General features: G+C 43.0%; 1 protein-coding gene across 1 annotated transcript in view; it reads right to left on the bottom strand.

Moving 5' to 3' along the window:
• Positions 1-14,818, bottom strand: part of LOC124555919 (cell surface glycoprotein 1-like) — a 546,947-nt gene that overhangs the window by 132,389 nt on the left and 399,740 nt on the right. The window lies entirely within an intron of this gene.

The raw sequence follows: 14,818 nt of genomic DNA, 5'->3' as shown, positions 1-14,818 counted from the left end.
TTCAGTACAACTGTTACATCGCTCTCTAGACCTGGACTTAGAACTCGGTTTAATGGTTCAAATGGCTCTGAGCACTATGGCACTTAACATCTGAGGTCATCAGCCCCCTAGAACTTAGAACTACTTAAACCTAACTAACCTAAGGACATCGCGCACATCCATGCCCGAGGCAGGATTCGAACCTGCGACCGTAGCGGTTGCGCGGTTCCAGGCTGAAGCGCCTAGAACCGCTCGGCCTTACCGGCCGGCTCTGTTTAATTCTGTGTTGTCGTGTATGACCATAACAGCTTTGTTTGCCGGGACTGGTTAGGGATGGAGTTACTGCAGTCATAAGGTTCGCTCTCTATTGCGTTTTCGGCCATCGACTTTGCGTCCTCTTCGGTTTCCACACATTACTTGGTTCCCGGAATTCTTCTTCAGCGTTACAACTTCCACAAACTTTGATGAGGAACAACTACGGAAATGAAATTAAATGATGGCATGACATTATTAGCCAGAAGACCCCGTCTGGGGTAGTTCGGCCGCAAGCTTTCTACGACTTTGACGCCACACAAGCGACTTGCGTGTCTATGATGATCAGATGATGATGATAATGATAATGCGACACCCAATCCACGAATGGAAAAAAAGACCGTAGGATCTAGAGACAGCTAAGCTAACCACTTTTTTTTCGTCCTGTCAATTTGTTCCTTCCTCAATTTTCGTCTGCAGCTTTGAGTGGATATCACGTGTCAACTCGAACCCCATCGACTAGACCATGAACTGTGAAAACAGCTACGGAATTCACAACGGAGTAACGCATCGTTTTAAGACTGAAGTGTAAAACAGACTGATAAATATTTAATAGTTTCATGAAGCAAGAGCCCAAAGCTTTAAAAATATTTCGAACATTATACATACAATTATAACTGTCAATATATTGATTAAAGAATGACATGATGGACATCATGGAACCACCAAAACCTGCTGTAATATATATTTATTTATAGGCAACCTGTTCCGTCAAACGAACATATTCAAGTCGCGTATGAGGATGTAGTGATTTGGTGCGATTGAAATGCTGACGGTTCGTCATTTTCAGGTAAACGTATCGTATTCCATGGCGTTAATTAGCAGTATTACATGCAAACACAACTGGCCGAATCCCATTTCATAGCTGCAAGAAAAGCTGTTGCAGACGAAAGGAAATGACATCCGAACGCTGGCAGTTGTGTTTCTACCACCGTGAAATCTGATCCAATATTGCTAGCGTACCCTTTGTCATTCACTATGCAGGCTTGAAAACTGGAAACCGATGAAACTGCAATTACAACTAGGTTAATAGTAAGTGGTCCTGATTATATTCAAAAATACTAAATATTTACTTGCGGTGTCCTGTTTGTTGTATTATTCATCGAAAATCACCTGCACAAGATTGACTCACACTGCCAACGTAACGGTACATTTTCGGAAGACGTGATCTTATTATAAATGCCAGGGAGCTTCCTCACATTTATGGACAGCAACATCACGCACTGGTGCAAACGCGACGTGTTCTCATGCAGCTAGCGGTGTACGCTGGTGTCATTATAATCAGTCTCGTTGACAACACGAATGCTTCTCTCGTTATATCGTTTAGCAAGAAATCAGAGACCTATGTACATCTTTTACTTTTGTCTTCTTTTTCTGACCCTTAAATGTAAAATCTTTCCAGTTCATATTTACTTATGTTACGCTGAAGAGCCAAAGAAACTGGTACACCTACCTAATATCGTGTAGGGCCCCCGCGAACACGCAAAAGTGCCGTAACGTCTGAAGTAGTGCTAGAGGGAACTGACACCATGAATCCCGCGGGGCTGTCCATAAATCTGTAAGAGTACGAGGGGGTGGAGATGTCTTCCGAACAGAAAGTTGCAAGGCATCCCAGACATGCTCAATAATGTTCATGTCTGGGGAGTTTGGTCGCCAGTGGAAGTGTTTATAAACTCACAATTGGGTTTCTGGAGCCACTCTGTAGCAGTTCAGGACGCGTGTGGTGTCGCATTGTCCTGCTGGAAATGTTAATGTCCCTCGGAATGCTCAATGGATGCAGGTGATCAGATAGGATGCTTACGTACGTTTCACCTGTCACAGTCGTATCTAGACGTATCAGGGGTCCCATATCACTCCAACTGCACACGCCCCACACCATTACAGAGCCTCCAGCAGCTTGAACAGTCCCCTGCTGACATGCAGCGTCCGTGGATTCATGAGGTTGTCTCCATTCTCCATACACGTCCATCCGCTCGATACAATTTGGAACGAGACTCGTCCGTCCAGGCAAGATGTTTCCAGTCATCAACAGTCCAATGTCGGTGTTGATAGGCCCAAGCGAGGCGTACAGCTGTGTTGCGTGCAGTCAAGGGTACACGAGCGTTCCTTCGCCTCCGAAAGCCCATATCGATGATGTTTCGTTGAATGGTTCACACGGTGACAATTGTTGATGGCCCAGCACTTAAAATTTGCAGCACTTTGCGGAAGGATTGCACTTCTGTCACGTTGAACGATTCTCTTCAGTCGTCGTTGGTCCCGTCCTTGCAGGATCTTTCTCCGGCCGAAGCGTTGTCGGAGATTTGATGTTTTGCTGGATTCCTGATATTCACGACAGACTCGTGAAATGGTGGTATGGGAAAATCCCCACTTCATCGCTACCTCGGAGATGCTGTGTCCGCTCGTGAGTCGACTAAAACACAACGTTCAAACTCAAATATTGATAACCTGCTATTGTAACAGCAGTAACCGATCGAACAACTGCGCCAGACACTTGTTGTCTAATACAGGTGTTGCCGACCGCAGCGCCGTATTCTGCCTCTTTACATCTCTCTGTATTTGAATACGCATGCCTATACCAGTTTCTTTGGCGCTTCAGTGTATATTTCATCGGAAGGCCACAGAAGTTTCGGCCTATTACCAAGTTATTATAAAATTATTTGATTACGTTATCCTGACGACTTGTTAATAAGTTGAAACCGTTAATGGTACCTATTGTGTGACCTGAAATTGAAATATACAATTAAAATAAATAGTTATAAGGAAATCACTGTTTTTTCTAATGCTGCATTCTTAGTCTGTGGAAGTTCAAAATTTAGCGTATTCTACTTTTATACACACGTATACTGTGTCAAAAGAGGAAAATCCACTGTTCTGGGAGGAGACAGAAGTTATCATTTGAAGCAAAGAAAATCCTGTCGATATACGATCTAGTTGGAATGTTTACCCAAACAAACACTTCTAAATGATTATTATCAGTATGAAATTGATTTATTTCATTGTCTTCCTGTGTGTCAGTTATTATTAGTTATTTCTCAGGTAACTTATTTATAACAGTACATAATACATTTTTGGCAGTCCTTACAACAATTCACAACCAATTTTAAACGTTTCACAATAAATATTTCAAGACAAACAACACATACATTAGTGCAGTTCTATATTTTTGCCGGCCGTGGTGGCCAAGCGGTTCTAGGCGCTACAGTCCGGAACCGCGCGACTGCTACGGTCGCAGGTTCGAATCCTGCCTCGGGAATGGATGTATGTGATGTCCTTAAGTTAGTTAGGTTTAAGTAGTTCTACGTCTAGGGGACTGATGACCTCAGATGTTAAGTCCCATAGTGCTCAGAGCCATTCGAAACATTCTGTATTTTTAGGAGAGCATGTTGCACTGTGTATCTTAATGCTTCTCTTTTAGTTCCTTAACGAGAGCAGCATTGAGCATAATGCGTCCTACCATTTCATAACGAGTGCCCTGCTGTTTTCTGAAGCTATTTGTCTCTGTCTAACTTAACAACCAAAAATCTAACAATATTAGGCCTGTAAATGCTAGTGGCTAGTTAAGTGTATTATGACTACCAAGCCATTGATTACTGAATGTGCAGCTGAAATCTCGCTTCACATGATACAGAATATGGATGGGTTCCATCCAGCTAGAAGTACATTACATGCAATGTTTCCATTGGCACACCATCCAGTAGTTCAAATAACGCAGTTTCCAAAAAAATGCAAGTACTTTTGTCCCGTTATACTTCCCTCCAAAGCAACAGGATCTATGAATGGATCACTGATAATGGTCCGCAGCACATTCACACAGAAGCGTACTGCCTGGTTCCCACTGTACCACGTGGTCTGTGCTACAACCATCGATAATATATGCGTGTGATTAATATAGTTCCTTATAAATGTGATTGCTCCAGTAAATAGTAATAACGAATGCTGATTACGTTTTGTATTTAATCAGAGACACAATTTAAGTCGCGCAACACTGTTACAATATGAAGACAGTGAACACGCTATAGGTGAAAGGGATACCAGATTTACGCGTGCAGTCTCCCCCGTACACGTGCTCACAGAACATCGAAACGTGCAGAAAGTCGTCCTTTTTAGTTGTAGGACTTCAATGAACGACTTTAATAATGTGTCGTTACTCCTGCACATTCTCTTTAACTCCTTTTTCGAATGAAATACACGCACGGAGCAACCGATCGCTTTCAAAATTCTTCTTCTTATTATCGTTATTTATAATAATAATATTATTATTGTTATTATTCCTCCTGGGCAACGGCCTTGCCGCAGTGGATATACCGGTTCCCGTGAGATCACCGAAGTTAAGAGCTGTCGGGCGTGGTCGGTACCTGGATGGGTGACCATCCAAGCCGCCATGCACTGTTGCCATTTTTCGGGGTGCACTCAGCCTCGTGATGCCAATTGAGGAGCTACTCGACCGAATAGTAGCGGCTTCGGTCAAGAATACCATCATAACGACCGGGAGAGCGGTGTGCTGACCCCACACCCCTCTTATCCGCATCCTCCACTGCGGATGACACGGCGGTCGGTTGGTCCCTGTAGGCCACTCATGGCCTAAAGACGGAGTGCTTTATTATTCCTCCTCCCCAGTGTATACCCCGCAATGTAGTAGGTTCCGCCCTTCTATCTCTCCCTTTCTCTCTATCTTTCTGTTTCCATTTAGAGGGATGTTCCGCTCGTTTGGGGTGGAGACACGCTGTCTTGAAGTCTATATTGAGAGTGCCTAGCAAACGTGTCTCCCAGTAGATCGTTTACCACTGACATTCAACGAAAATCTGCGTTTAACTATTGTTTCTCGATCTGCTCGATGTATGTGTCCATACCACAGTAAACAAGTTTCCCCTCATTTTCTCAACGTTAGGTGCCATTCGGTACCGCCTACGTCTCTCGTCATTGGTCGCACGATCATCAATTGTTGGGAGATGTCCACCGAAGCATTTTGGTATCCTCAATAGCTAGTTGTTGCTCTGCTGCAATTGTTGTCGGCCAACGTTTTGCACGGCGAAGAGCGACTGGGTGGATTGCAGAGCCGTATGTTGTCAACTTGCATTAAATGTATTAGAAATTTAGAATATTAACAACCATCAGCTGTAGGATCGAATGACGACAGTGAAAATTTGTGCCGAACTGGGACTCGAACCCGGATGTCCCGCTTATCGCGAGCGATCGCCTTACTACGAGGGTCACTCCAAAAGAAATGCACACTACTTTTTTTTTAAATCCATCTTTTATTCTACACATGGTTCAAATGGCTCTGAGCACTATGGGACTTAACATCTGAGGCCATCAGTCCCCTAGATTGGTTGGTTTGTGAGATTGAAGGGACCAGACTGTGATGGTCATCGGTCGCAGTCCACTAGAACTTACAACTACTTAAACCTAACTAACCTAAGAACATCACACACATCCATGCGCGAGGCAGGATTCGAACGTGCGATCGTAGCGGTCGTGCGGATAGAACCGTTCGGCTACTCAGGCCGGCTTTATTCTACATGTTTGAAAGTTTTACAGTGTGTAGATACATCCTTTAGGAACAATATTTTCATTTCTCCACATAATTTCCATCCCTCTCAACTGCCTTACGCCATCTTGGAACCAGCGCCTGTATACCCGCACGGTAAAATTCTGGACCTCCCTGTTGGAGCCACTGTTTGGCAGCGTGCACAAGGGAGTCATCATCTTCAAACCTTGTTCTACGAAGAGAGTCTTTCAGTTTCCCAAAGAGATGATAGTTACATGGAGCCAGGTCAGGACTGTAAGGCGGGTGTTTCAGTGTTGTCCATCCGGGTTTTGTGATCGCTTCCATGGTTTTCTGACTGACATGTGGCCGTGCATTTTCGTGCAACAGCAAAACATCCTGCTTTTGCCGATGCGGTCGAACACGACTCAGTCGAGCTTGAAGTTTCTTCAGTATCGTCACATATACATCAGAATTTATGGTGGTTCCACTTGGCATGATGTTCACAAGCAAGAGTCCTTCGGAATCGAAAAACACCGTAGCCATAACTTTTACAGCAGAAGGTGTGGTTTTGAATTTTTTTTCTTGGGTGAATTTGCATGATGCCACTCCATTGATTGCCTCTTCGTCTCTGGTGAAAAATGATGGAGCCATGTTTCATCACCTGTCACAATTCTTCAAAGAAATTCATATCCAACATTCTCGTACTGTTCCAAAAGTTCGCTGCATCCTTTTCCTGGGAACCCACCTGGCACAAACCTTTTTTATCGCCAACACTTTCAGTATTCTGCAAACACTTCCTTCCCCTATCCCAACGTAGCGTGACAATTCGTTCACTGTGATGCATCTGTCAGCAGTCACCAATTCGTCAACTCTCTGCACACTGTCTGGAGTGTGTGCAGTACGAGGCCTGCCGCTGCGAGGACGGTCCTCAATATTGCCGTGCCCGCTTTCATCACGTAACCTGATTGCCCACCGACTAACTGTACTGCGATCGACAGCAGCATCTCCATACACATTTTTCAACCTCTTGTGGATGTTTCCCAGTGTCTCGTTTTCACTACACATGAATTCTATGACAGCGCATTGCTTCTCACGAACCGTAAGTGTAGCAGCCATCTTGAAGACATGCAGTGACGGCGCCACTCACGGGAACAGGTTGAACTAAGTTTGAAAGCAAGTGGGAAGGATGTATCTACATACTGTAAAACTTTCACACATACAGAATGAAAACTGTATTTTTACACAAATAGTGTGCATTCCTTTTGGAGTGACCCTCGTATTTGGCTATCCGCGAACGACTCACGGCCAAACCCAAACTTCCACGTGCTGTCAGCCATGCGTCTACAATCTGTAGTCGTTCATCCACTACATGTATTGCCGTACAGGAGAGACATTTTACTTGGCAGTCGTCTGTCCAGTGCAGGCGGATAAATACGATATTACATTGCCTGTGTTATTTCGATTTACGATGCAAAGTACCTTTGGACATGGACGCATGTCCAAAGGAACTTTACATCGTAAATTGAATTAACACAGGCACTGCAACATCGTATTGTCAACTCGAGTCGGCCCGGTATTTTCGTATCACGAAGCACACCGGTCGATCTCCGCCATCTAAGGTTGTGATTCGGCAACGATGAGCCGTCTTCAGCGCTTTTTGAGCCAACGTACTTTGATATATTCGTCTTTGGCAGATTTATACCCTCGATCTTGATGGTGTCCGTATTATCTGCACCTGCTGACAAGTATTCAGTCTTCTTTATGTTCAGACCTATTCCGGACTGTTCAGGCTTTGACTTGTTCAAGATCGTTCTCGTCTTTTGCATCCAGCAGAACATCATTAGCACACAGCAATTTCCAACGAGCTAATTTCTGAAGAATTCTAGTGATCGTGTCCATTATGATGAAGAAGAGAAAGTAATAAAGACCATTTTATATTGTTATTTTTATGGTATTTTATGGTTTTGTAGACAAGATCAGCATGTATTCTTGGTTTTCAAATGGTGTATTGAAATGTTCATTGAAGCTAAATTCGCCTGTGTGTGTGTGTGTGTGTGTGTGTGTGTGTGTGTGTGTGTTTTGTCGTGTGGTAGTATGTTGGTAACGAGCTGTGGCAGATTTCTTGTTGCGTGCACTGGAGTCCGTTGAAAGTCGCCTCGTTTATTTTAAGGTTTGTTCGCCTATCTCTCCAGCGTCTCCCCAACTCCACGTCGACGTAGTGTAGCTGAAACTTTCTACAGTAATTAGAATGACTAGAAAGCTTAATATTTACGTTCGAGTCTCACCTAATTAATTATCAGAGATGAGCACTAGTTTATTTCTTCCTTGCATACAACTTTTATCTTACTATCGAGTTGTAATACGTAATATTCACAATTATACGTTCCCTTCCTCTTTATTAGAGCAGAACGAAATCGGAGTCGTTAACCTTACATTCAACAACAGAGATAATAAAAATCAGAGATAATGCAATGATAATGTTCGCTTTTCTGCTGACCTGCGTAATGTCTTTGGTTCCTTCACACAGCACAGTATGTGACACAGATATTTCCGTAGTAAAATGTGATATAACAATATTTCTCTAAAAGAATGCGACGATCCAGAATTCGACATGTCGAAAAACGGCGACATAGAGATCAGGAGCAGGAGCTGTGCCACTGTAGAAACCGTGAACATATATCTTATCGGCTTGTTCTGCATTAGTAAAAACGCGAAGCATTTTTAGCGACCACTCGCCCAAGGCTACAGCTATCCGATACCCATTTGGGTTCACTCGTAATCGCTCGCTTTCGTAGAGTAACGATAAAAAGTCAAACGTGGACTCTGTATCGCGTTTTTACGAAGCAAAGAGGAGAGGTACGGCTTAAAGTCGTGTGTCACAAACGGAGACGGAGGATGTACACGAAATGTGCTATATCTCGGAAACCCGTATGAACGTTTCTGCTTCAGTGACAATTTCTGACTCAATTTAGAATATTTACCGTCCATTCTGAAACGACTTTAATCCTTCGTAGATCAATGACCAGAACACGGCAGAGATTATCCGCCTCCATTATTAGCCGCTTCGTCTCCTGTACTATTTGAATATAAAAAAGAGTAAGTGCAGTCGTAAGCACCCTCATCTCTTTCGCATTGTCCGTATGACCCATACGAGAATTAAATGATGGGACAAAAACTGAGCATCGTATCTGCAACATGCGTGCTTACTCGAGGGCAAGGAGACATCTAGAGAAACGCCACGTAGCGCAAAATATACTGAGCTGCAGATTCGCCCGGCACGCCCAGTCAAACGTAGTGATTGCGAAGCTGGAGCAACACATAAACACCAAGTTTTTCCACTAGCTGTACATAACGGTGACGCACGCAATGTTGCGAGGAGTGTGAGGAAAACAAGCTGCTAGTAGGTAACGTGTTTAAGACTGGTTTGAACACTTTCGGATTGGAAAGGAAACAATTTTTCCCCCTTTGTTCGGCCTTCCGCAGCTAACAGATGTAATGCTACTTTCTCGGACGAGAAATGAAAATCAAAAATTAGCTCCAAAATTCCCAAAGATTTCCCCAAAACAAGTTCCAAATTCCATGAAAAATGAACAACAAACAAATTTCCAGTTAACACTATTAACTGGGTATTAACCAGTACTTCAATCAGGAATCTAATACTTAGTAATTTATTAACATACGAAAGAAAGATAGGATTCCAGTAAAATCAAACTCAAAATTCAAAATCATAATAAATCGCAAAATCATTAGAATTAAAATTCGCAAAGTAGAACCAACGTTCCCAAAGAATACTCCGTGTGAGTGCTCTTAGAGATTCGTGAGTAATGGCTAAGGATAATTCAATCCATTGTCACTACGTTACGAGAGTTAGCCAAAGCAGGTCATACTTTTGAATGCTCGTACGTGTAGGCGCAATTAGATTGTTTTTTCAGAATTGATTATTGCGATCTGCTACGACGCAGTGAAACGATACTTTGACTTCAAATATTACGTTATTTAGAATTCAGATAGAGGACTTGCATATATTAGACAGAAGTGACTTTTAATTAGATAACCTGAAGTTGAAACTATTTAGGAAGTGAACACAGATAGACAATTTCATTCGTAATAACTAATGGACTATGGGACTCGGCGATAATTACGAAGCACATAATTTATAATTCCCCCCAACACCTGGGAAAGCTTCTTCCTCACGGCTCTGTTAGGAAGTGACTAATATTGTGTAATAAACCAGCATATCGTGTCAATTCACGCATTTATCATTCAAGTTTTACAATATTATTTATAGATATTATTTGACTGAAGCGCTCGGCGCTTATATAGAAACTACTTGACGTTAGGAATTAATAACACTGTTACGACTGATTATAGATTTGAGGTTACAACCAGTCTATAGGGAATTTGGTGTCGCTGGAACTAATTTGAACTTATCATTAATATTTAAATAGCAACTGATAAATCATCGATTATAAACGATTTCATTACGACATTTGGTGAAGTAAATATCTCTCACAAGTCGCGAGTTCAGTTCATCAATATTCTTTTTGTAACGTCGATACCGATACATAAGAAATAACAATCTCATTGCTCTACCGCTGAGTGTTAGCCAAGACCGAATATCCGAGTAGGACGTTACACAGACATCTAGCTAGCTGAAAAGTAAACAACTGACTTATCAAGTGCAAGAGTCTGCAGCTCGTGGTCTTGCGGTAGCGTTCTCGCTTCCCGCGCATAGGGTCCCGGGTTCGATTCCTGGCGGGCTCAGGGATTTTTCCTGCCTCGAGATGACTGGGTGTTGTTGTGTTATCTTCATCATCATCATTCACCACCATTACGGTCGGAGGAAGGCAATGGCAAACCACCTCCGCTACGACCTTGCCTAGTCGCTCCTCGCCCCTCAGGCATGGATGCACTGATTCAGTAGTGAAGGGTTTCGAAGCCGTTGTATCCTCGCCTAAGGAAATTTGGCCCACGACTGTTATAACAGGTCCGTGGTATCCTGGATACTGGTGCTGGGATGGAGTTTACGTCCGAGGTGGTCCCACACATGTTCTATTGGAGACAGATCTGGCGATGTTTCTGGACACAGGACTGACCCAGCATCACGCAAACAGTTGACAGAAACACGTGCCGTGTGTGGTAGAGCATTGTCCTGCTGAAAAATGGCACCACGACTCTGTCGCATGAGAGATAACACGTGAAGACGCAGGATGACCGTGACTTACTGCTATGCTGTTACAGCTCCCTCGGGCACTACCAGCCGTGACATTAAGCCCTATCCGAAGGTTCCCAATACCGCTATGCCTCTCCAAAACATTGGGAGAATGGAACTTCTATTCAGGTCGCCACCATACCCTACGACGATGGTCATCCAGGTTAGTACAGAACCGCGAATCACTGCTGAATACAATGCAACGCCATTTATCACCAGTCCATACTTCCTAGTCACGATATCACGTCGTGGTGTTCACGGCAGCCTAGACATGCTACGGCAATTTCCTAGTCCGTCTGCAGATGGTCACCGACCAATGGTGCGGGAAGACAGAAGAACGTTGCAGCGAGTCCCATTAGTTTTTCTCATCTGGAATGAGCAGATCTGAAGGTCGCAGGTTCGAATCCTGCCTCGGGCATGGATGTGTGTGATGTCCTTAGGTTAGTTAGGTTTAAGTAGTTTTAAGTTTAGGGGACTGATGACCTCAGATGTTAAGTCCCATAGTGCTTAAAGCCATTTGAACCATTTTTTTTTTTTGCAATTTTTTCATTCTTCTTACACGTGTTTCAAGCATTCATTCGTGTACGAGGTGATACACTAGTCTTCAGGCGTACAGCCGTGGAATCTACAATATTGTTTCACTTCAATTTCGTCCGCAGATCGTAGTCTAGTGGCTAGCGTTGCTGCCTCTGGATCACGGGGTCCCGGGTTCAATTCGCAGCCGGGTTGGGGATTTTCTCTGCCTGGGGACTGGATATTTGTGCTATCATCATCATCATCATCATCATTGGTGGCAGTGGTTAGATTGGATTGTATAAAAAGTGGAGTGTGTACAAATTGTGATTTTGTACGGGCGCTGATGACTGCGCAGTTGAGAACCCCACAAACCAATCATCATCATCATCAATACTTCAATTTCGGAGTACTTCAGTTTCCTACGGCTACACGCTTGACGTCTAACGAATCTGTCAATGCATGTGGGAAAACATATATATGCACACACGTGAATTATTGCTCGAAGAGTAAGTAAAAAATGACAATAGTAATTTGAACATCGGATATTTCACGAATGGTTCAAAACAATGAATAAGGTTTTCGGTAAGGGAACATATTCGAAAGGGTGAGAATCTAATTGGATAGTCAAGATTCATTGATCATATTGACGCTACTGTAGTATTTTAAAATGGAACGATGCACTCTTTTAACGGCATTAAGTAGTTTCTGGAAACAGAGATATAGTTCCACGTCTACTACTGATGAAACATTTCATTAAAATAACTGAGAAATGTACAAAATTCTTTTGACACAGGGCAGTTTCGTCACCGTTATCCGACGTTTACCTGGAATTGGAGGTACATATTAACTGAACCAGTAGATATGATTCTGAAGTTTAGTAAATCACATATTTGCTAACTGTTTCACTGTGATCACTGACAAACATTACGTCACCATAAGCTCTTTTCCGAGAGCCATCAGATTCAGTTAAATAATACATCATTCCCTTATCAGCGTAAAGCAAGGCCTTCAAGGAGCTCTGTATTTTTTTCGCGTCTTCGAATGCTGTCTATACCGCTCGTAAGTGAAAATTATTTCAGTAAATTATTTTATACACATAAGTAGGCCTGCATCGGGTCGAAATTTGACAGTCTAGACTACAGAGAATCGGAATCTTTACTCAAAGGTCGTTGTTTTGATTCCTTATGAAAATGCACGATTTTCTTTTTCTTTCAATTTTTAATGTTCCTTTCGGGACAGTTCATTTTTATTGCCAAGTACTGAGTATTTGATAATGCACGAAAACTGAAAGCTGTCGTAAGCCTAGCATTGGGCGCGTCAGGCTGGAGATTGAGTCAGAGACTTTACAGAAATGACCATTCCTTTGTTTCCATCATGGCACCGTACGGGGGAACAGATGTCAATATTTTGCTACTAGGAATTTATAATTAAAGCCACATTTTCGAAAAAAATGGTTCAAATGGCTCTGAGCACTATGGGACTTAACATCTATGGTCATCAGTCCCCTAGAACTTAGAACTACTTAAACCTAACTAACCTAAGGACATCACACAACACCCAGCCATCACGAGGCAGAGAAAATCCTTGACCCCGCCGGGAACCGAACCCGGGAACCCGGGCGTGGGAAGCGAGAACGCTACCGCACGACCACGAGATGCGGGCGCCACATTTTCGCTGTTTCCCCTGAGATATTATCAGTCGATTTAAGAGAGATCTCTCTGCCATGCTGTTGAATAACTAAATTAGACGTAGTTTAGCAATTTGGAGACGTAACGCTTCTTTTGCCTAGACGAACGGAAACTTAACGACTAGCACAGCCTATCTGTAGGAGTCAACAGGGTTTCTGTATGCAGCGTTAAAGTGACAATAGCTCTCCCTACAAAAACTGGTTGATGCCAAATAATTTGACTTTCGGAACGCCTTCGGTGCAATATTGCAACAACGTCCGGCAAAGAATATACGTATTTAAGGAAACCCCAAACTGGTTCGCGACTTCCTATCAAAGAGAAGTCGGCACGTAATTTTAATAGGGAGGCATCGTCGCTCGTGCAAAACATTTTTTCATTCTGGAAAAAAAGTTTTCTTATGAAGTTCTAACTTTTTTCCTTTTGCGTGTAGAAACTTATTATCTATGAGTATTGCAGATCATAAAATGATTATCTCAAATTTTCGAAAGCGTTCGCTTAACTCTTTAACTCGTTCTTGGTTCCACTTGAAAAACTCTTCCTCGTTTCTGCTAATTTTGAACTTGGCCATGGTCATTCTCAGTGCAATTCTGTCACGAAAGTAAGGAGTGAGCGTTTCACTACGCACTACATCTGCTACTAGGCGACGTAAGCGATGACCGCTCGTTAACCTCTATCGTACGCTTCACCGCTGGGAGTCGTAACCCGAGTTAATGCGGCCCTCGGAGTAATCGCTAGATTGTAGTGGTCTGACGGTCGTATCGAACTGCCCTTGGACAACTCATTTTGCATGCAAACATACGTTTTTGCTATATCGACCAGGCACTTCGTGTGATGGAAAGGGCGCTTCACGATAGCGATAACGAGAACGACAGCAAAATACAATCTTGTGCTGCCCTGGTTCCAGAAACAAACTACTCATTTCTTTTTCCTTCTTTTTTTCAGAGTGCCTAACCAGTGTCGTTTGCAGTCTGAAAAGTATCTTTGGTAACGTGTGTAAACCTGTATAATTATATTATTTACTCAATGGATCTAGAAGCTATTGATTCCAGCACTGAAGTAAGAACACATTCTGTGCAGTTCAGGCAATTTGTGACTCGAAAACCGGAATGACTAGGAAAATTAACTAGTACGAGACACTTGCTGCATTCAAACTGCGATCAACGAATTTAAGATAAATATCTGACTGTATGAGGTGACTTGAAGACTGCGATGGTCTGAAGCACAGTTTGATATATACAGGGTGTTAAAAAAAGGTACGGCCAAACTTTCAGGAAACATTCCTCACACACAGAGAAAGAAAATATGTTATGTGGACATGTGTCCGGAAACGCTTACTTTCCATGTTAGAGCTCATTTTATCACTTCTCTTCAAATCACATTAATCATGGAATGGAAACATACAGCAACAGAACGTCGCAGCGTGACTTCAAACACTTTGTTACAGGAAATGTTCAAAATGTCCTCCGTTAGCGAGGATACATGCATCCACCCTCCGTCGCATGGAATCCCTGATCCGCTGATGCAGCCCTGGAGAATGGCGTATTGTGTCACAGCCGTCCACAATACGAGCTCGAAGAGTCTCTACATTTGGTACCGGGGTTGCGTAGACAAGAACTTTGAAAT

Source organism: Schistocerca americana, chromosome X (genome assembly GCF_021461395.2).
Source record: "Schistocerca americana isolate TAMUIC-IGC-003095 chromosome X, iqSchAmer2.1, whole genome shotgun sequence".
NCBI lineage: Eukaryota > Metazoa > Arthropoda > Insecta > Orthoptera > Acrididae > Schistocerca > Schistocerca americana.
The sequence above is the reverse complement of the archived record's forward strand: the minus strand, read 5'-3'. Positions and strand labels throughout refer to the sequence as shown.